Source organism: Artemia franciscana, unplaced genomic scaffold (assembly GCF_032884065.1).
Source record: "Artemia franciscana unplaced genomic scaffold, ASM3288406v1 PGA_scaffold_89, whole genome shotgun sequence".
Lineage (NCBI taxonomy): Eukaryota > Metazoa > Arthropoda > Branchiopoda > Anostraca > Artemiidae > Artemia > Artemia franciscana.
In genome coordinates this window covers 1,332,164-1,339,138 of record NW_027062717.1, presented here as the reverse complement: position 1 = coordinate 1,339,138, position 6,975 = coordinate 1,332,164, and positions in this window count along the sequence as shown.

Genomic DNA, 6,975 nt, shown 5'->3' with positions numbered 1-6,975 from the left:
TTGGAAGGACAATAACTGCCAAAGCTGGTTTTTCATGGTAGCTTTTACAGCACCATCCACTAAAAAGCATCCTTAGTGTACCAATATACTAAGGGTAGCCCAGTGCTAAGTACTGAAACAGAGAAGGGCCTTTTCAAACCCTCTTAAACTATTTAATTGGTTGGCATAGACCTAATAATAATATTTGTTGATCCTAAGCTGTCACCATGCTGCTTATCAGATGGCAAAACAGTTTTTATAATTCACTTTTTCCGTTAGTTTGACAGTATGGGTTTCATCCAACAAAAACATTTAAAGGGTGGCCCTGGCTGGTGCATAAAGTTTTTGTTTAATTCTATCTGAATAAGAATAGCAAGACAGACGTTCCAAAAGGTGTGTTTAGGTACATGTTATTGTGTTACCTCTCAGCGGTATATTGGCATACACTCTTTGTCATTTCCCAATAAAATGGTTGCGTTTACATGTATGTCAGCTCCTAGGATAACCCTGCTAAACTGCTTATGATTTCTTTTATTGAATTTGGTTCTCAACTTTATAATCTGATCTTCTTTTTCTTAAATGGAAACGCAGGAAAGGCGACTGGAAGACGAAGGTAAGGCATAGTTTACAAGGAAAAATGCAAACGGGCCATTACATCCTTGAAGTTAAGAAATTTAATCTTAAAATCATGCTTCGTTATATATTTTTCTATAATCAGTTCATCAAAATGATTTTATCTCAAATTTGACAAAAAGGGGGGATTTTCCTTGTCGCTCGAGCTAAAGAGTGAAATGAAGAAAAACAAAAGTGAGATGCAAACACGAAAAAGAGTCACTTGGGAAATATGATTTACGCAGGGCACCCATGACTTCAATAAATTTGTATCTCAAATTGTAAAGATTTCCAGTGTATACCGCAATATTGCCCAGCTCATGTAAGAATTTCACCTTAATGACTTTGCAGCCATTTATGGAAGTTAATCTATTCAGAGTTGGAGTTGTGAAGTATTTCACCTAAAAGATTAACTTTTTTTTAAGAGAATTGCAGTGTAAAATAATGAAAGACTTGTCAACATGATTAGGTCATGTTTTATATATCGAGAATTAAATTTTATAGCTGGGAACAAGCAAATCACAGAATGTCCTCGAACCGGAAGAGGAAGACAGCGACGTTCCCCATATATATAATTGTCCCATCGATTTAGGAGCTATATTACGGTTATTATAAGTTATTGCTGAAAAAATTTGTCCGGATGAAATTTGAAGTTGTCAGTAGAGTAACAAAAAAGCGATTGGCCTTAGCTGACCTTTCAGTTTCTTCTATTACTTTGTCCCTTTAGCAATTTCACCTTGAATCTCCTTGGTACAAGGCATATCCTCCCGTGGAAAATTCTTCTCGGACAATCTCCCACCACTGAAAATCCCCCTCTAAAAGGTTCTCTTATATTCAAAATTGAGTAGCCAACGGAAAAGTATGACAAATAAAAGTAACAAAGAAAACAAGGAGTTTTTGAATACATAGGTAGCCATGTTCCAAAATTTAGGTAGAATAAATAATTTAGAATATCTCACAGTGTTAATTTTTACGTTTTTATTACTTACATTTTTTTTGTATTTTGGAGGGTTGAGTTATCGTAACAGGGTAAGATAAAAGTAAAAAAAAATGAAAGTGTGAAATTAGTGGCAACCGGAGAAGGGTTGTTATATGATGGAAGTGTACAGTGATAGCAGGCTGGGACTAAGAAGTACGAGTAAATGCTTCTTGTGGACTCGGTCTGTTATCGGCAATTATAGTACATGATAACAGTTGATCTTCCTTTGGATGAGAACGCGTCAATTAAGCGTACCTAAAAAAGTTTTCCCGTCTAAAAAAATTCTTTTGAGGGACATTTTTCTTTTTCAGCGATTTTTATTTATCCTTTCTTATTCCTATACAATGTTTCAATGTATTTAAACATAAGTATATAATGTATTTAAACATCAGAGAGCCCTACTGTAGAGGTCGTAATGTCATGTCAATGTCAGTCAAGTCATGCAGAATTTCCACCCACATGAGCAATAATACCTCTTTCCGTTCATACGAAACTCTGTAGGCAAAATATTACTACAGACTGGATCAACAAAACCACTATTAATCTAGCAAAAGGAGTTCCTGGATCTCAGTCAAACTTGGTCAAAAACTAGTTTTACGTTGCTTAGTCAACGTAGTCTTGTAGCAACCTTGGTCGGGCTTACTGACAAAAGCATCGCAGGTGAAATATTTTGGTCTCGGTTCTTTGCCATCAATTAAAAGTTGTAGTAGTCCACCTCTCAAAAAAATTATCGAAGCATAGTCCACGGGTTGCAAAATACCAATTCTATTAAATTATTTTTAGTTAGCCACTAAGCTTCTTTTATTCATTCAAGAATACAGATGATACCCTTCCTCATTTTACATATCAATCCCATTAGCCAGTATACTACTGACATATACTATCAGTATACCACTATACTAGCCAGTATACTACTGACATACTATGGAGATAGATTTTTCGTTACATCTACTTAAAATAATACTAAATAGTAATTCACGTATATTGCCATGTAAATAGCAAAAGAGATGAATCGATAAAATGATAAGCAATCAGTTGTTATTGACAATACGAAGGTTAAGCATTACTGAACTGAATCTTTGTTTTGTCATTAAGACTATCAAAATCCATAAAAGCCCCATAGCTAAAAATAGCTTAACTGTAATGACAGTAGGATTACCATGAGAACAAAGTTTATTTGAAAAGTTTTGTTAAAATTATGAATTACAGTCTGTGGCGCTTATTCAACTTAAGAAGCCCATATCTCAGCATTTGCTTCGCTTTAATACTTAACTAAAAGACAATAGAGTAAGGGAAATAAAACTGCCGTCTTTATTTATATTAAAACTTAAGAAGATGCAATTGTTAGGCTCAGTTGGCTTCCAGTTAATAAATATTACAAGGTTAATAAAAAAAAAAGAAAATTGAAGGCCTTTGTTGTGCGCCATAAAAAGAAAGAATTAAAACAAAATAGTGAATGTTCAACCCAGGAACTGGAACTAAAAGGGCACTATCTGATAGGATGATATTCTTGAATTTATGCCCCTGTTTCTCAATTTTAGCCCCTCATCAAGCCTGGAGAGCTTGTAAACTTACAAGTCTAATAAAATAAGCCAGTCCTCCAGGATTCCCCATTAACCCCATCTGTGAATAGTCAGATTGGATTACAATTTTGTCACTAGAAGCAACGTAGTTTGCTTAAGCTCGTTTCTTTTTATTCAATTTAGTAATAATAGATGTTATTCATTCAAGTTCATGTTCCCTTTCATTAATTCTACGATAAATAAGACTTATAGCTACCCAAAAATGGTAACACGTTATATACAAAAAAAAAAAAACAACAACATGGAACTACTACTACCACTACTAAGGGCTCACAGCAGCACCTAGCCACCTTAGACAAACACAGCTTCACACGCTCTTCTTCTATCCCGATCTATCCAAAGCTTCCCCCTCTACCTCCTCCTAAGCAGTACGAATTTCCTTTAAATCCTTCCTTACGATCTCCAACTCGGGGATGATCTGCTTTTGCTTTGGTCCTAGATGGATGGCAGAAAAGGACAATCTTTGCAATCTGAAATCCTTTATCTACAAAACGCGTCCTAGCCATCTCAACCTTTCGAAAACTTCCAAGAATGCTTGGAAATTTCTTGTCCAAGACCCTAGCATTTGAATGCTATTTTCTTAGTTAAAATTCAACAACAAGAGCCAATAAGAGCCAAGAGCTCATATGGTATGAGCTCTAGCAAAATTCTAAGAATCAATAGATTGATTTAAAAGGAAAATCAAAGGCTTTATGCCGGTTGTGATTTCAAATAAGAGCTCTGAGTTACGAGCTCCTTCTAAATATCAAAATTCATTAAAATATTAATAAATACCTCATTTTTTCTAATTTTCCCTCTCCCTTCAGCCCCCCAGATGGTAGAATCAGGGAGAAGAACATTATCAAGTCAATTTGTGCAACTCCCTGACACGCCTACCAATTTTCATTGTCCTAGCACGTCCAGAAGCACCAAACTCGCCAAAGCACTGAACCCCACCACTAACTCCCCCAAAGACAGCGAATCCAGTAAGGTTACATCAGTCACTTATCTACGACATTTGCTTATCCTACCCACCTAGCTTCATCCCGATTCCTCCACTCTAAGCGTTTTCCAAGATTTCCAATTCCCCCCCCCCCAAATGTCAGAGGATCTGGTCGGAATTTAAAGTAAGAGCTCTAAAGCACAAGATCCTTCTAAATATCAATTTTCATTAAGATCTGATCACCCGTTCGTAAGTTACAACTCCCTCACTTTTTCTAGTTTTTCGAATTATTCCCCCTCCCTCCAAACTCCACCATAGAGAGCAGATCCAGTCCGGTTATGTCAGTATCGTATCTTGGACTTGTTTCTATTCTTCCCACCCAGTTTCATCCTGATCTTTCCGCTTTAGGAAGCACTTTCTAAGATTTCCGGTCTCCCCCCCAGCTGCCCCCCGCAATGACACTGGATCCGGTTGGGATTTAAAATAGAGACCTGAGTTACGAGGTCCTTCTGAATATGAAGTTTCATGAAGATCCAATCACTCTTTCGTAAGTTAAAAATACGAAATTTTTTCTAATTTTTCAGAACTACCCCCCCAAATAGATCGGATCCATTCCGATTATGTCAATCATGTATCTAGAAATTCTGTTTATTTTTCCCACCAAGTTTCATCACGATCCCTCCACTCTAAGCGTTTTCCAAGATTTTAGGTCCCCCCAATGACACCAGATCTTGTCGGTATTTAAAATAAAACTTCGAGACACGATATCCTTCTAAATATCAAATTTCACTGAGATCCGACCACCCGTTCATAAGTTAAAAATATCTTATTTTTTCTAATTTTCAGAATTAACCTTCTCCCCCCCCCCAATTACCCCAAAGAGGGCGGATTCGTTCCAGTTATTTCAATCACGTATCTAAGACTTGTGCTTATTTTTACCACCAGGTTTCATCCCGATCCTTCCACTTAAAGCGTTTTCCAAGATTTTAGGTCCCCCCCCAAACCCCCAAATGTCACCGGATCTAGTCAGGATTTAAAATGATAGCTTCGAGATATAATATCCTCCCAAATATCAAATACCATTAAGATCCCATCACACGTTCATAAGTTAAAAATACTTCATTTTTTCTATTTTTCCCGAATTAATCCGGCCCCCCATTCTCCCCCTAGATCGTAAAATTGGGAAAACGACTATTTCTAGTTTAATCTGGTCCGGTCCCTGATATGCCTGATAAATTTAATTGCCCTAGTTTACCTGGATGTGCCTAAATTAGCAAAACCGGGACAGACCGACAGACAGACTGACAGAATTTGCGATCGCTATATGTCACTTGGTTAATACCAAGTGCCATAAAAAAAAAAAATAAACTCCAACAATAGCTTTGTTTGTATCATGAAAGCTATATCTAAATACCGTGAAATCTTTAATGGTGATATAATCATGAGGAGACAAAACGAAAGAAGAGGGCTTTCCTACAAGTATCAAATCGCCGATTGTTGCTATTTCTAGGATACAGTTTTGAAAAGTATCACCTAACACAAAAATAAAAAAAGTACATATATAACTATGTTATGCGTAAGGAAATCATGATAAATATAGAAAATAATTTCTAAGACCACACTGGCTACGCCCGATGGGAAAAAAATATGAAGAAATAAAATGGAGGACATTTTCAGTTAGTACAAAAAGGAAGGATAAATATCCAGATATTTTGATTGAAACCTTTACTCAACTGTAACCAATATACAAAGTAAAGAGTAAAAATATAAGTGTAAAATATAAAATATAGAAAAAAGCTCTAAGGAAACAATTAAACAAAACTCTTGATTTAAATGACCTCTGAAAGCAACGGTGTCAGAGTGACTAAATAAAAGCATCCGACAACTAATGATTATTGAAACTCGGGAAGTCATTTTTCGTAAGGCGTTTATAAGCAGTAATACCTGGTAAGCAAATAGAGTTCAGAAAAACTTAAGAATTGCCTGTATAGCGCCAGAAGGAAAAAAATTACTTTTTCTATTAATATGTCATTAACTAAACACAGGCACTACCCAACAAGTTTGTAATTTTTTAACAGTAAGGAAGTTCACATAAACACATAATCACAGATTTTAAAAATATTCAAAAAGGATTTAAAAAACGCAAATAGTATCGGGTTTAAGAAACCAGGTATATCGGACCGACATTCTGCACAGAACAAAGAAAGGGAAACGATAGCATGAGTCGGAAAACTTATAATATTATGATTACAGCAAAAAAATTCAACTGAACTTAATAATAAGGAAAAAGAAAGAAAATGAAATATCAATTACCTTTACAGGCACAATGTGTTAGGCACAATTTTATTCTGTATATTATGAAGTAAGAACTGTATCCTAAGTTCTCACTGACCAAATGCTTGTCATACACCCACCTCCCCCATAATGTGCAAATATATAGCCCAAATAATTTATTTTCCATCTATTGTACCAGATGTCTTTGTGTTTTCTCACGCTTAGCTGAAAGAAACTAACAAAGAAACCGGTTCTACAGTGCGTCAATGGATGAAAAACTTAACATAGGGGCTGTAACAGACAGGTACCTAAGGTTGTAGTAAGATTCAATGTTCTTAGTCAAGTTAAAAAAAAAAATAGCAAGGAGATATGGTGACGCATAATATTTGTTAAAAGACTACTTTAAAAAGGATTCAAGTTTTCATGAATTTAATGAAGGAAAAATAATTTATTGGAGAGTAATTTTTGTCAAAATTTTCTTGTTTTTGTTCCATTGAAACTGAAAATCAGTGTTCCCAGTCAGGATCGTCAATTTGTAGAGGGGGAGTTTCCCCTAGATACTTGCCCCCTCGGTTTTTTAAATACTATTTTAGGAGTACTTTTATTGAAAAATACTATTTTTAAAG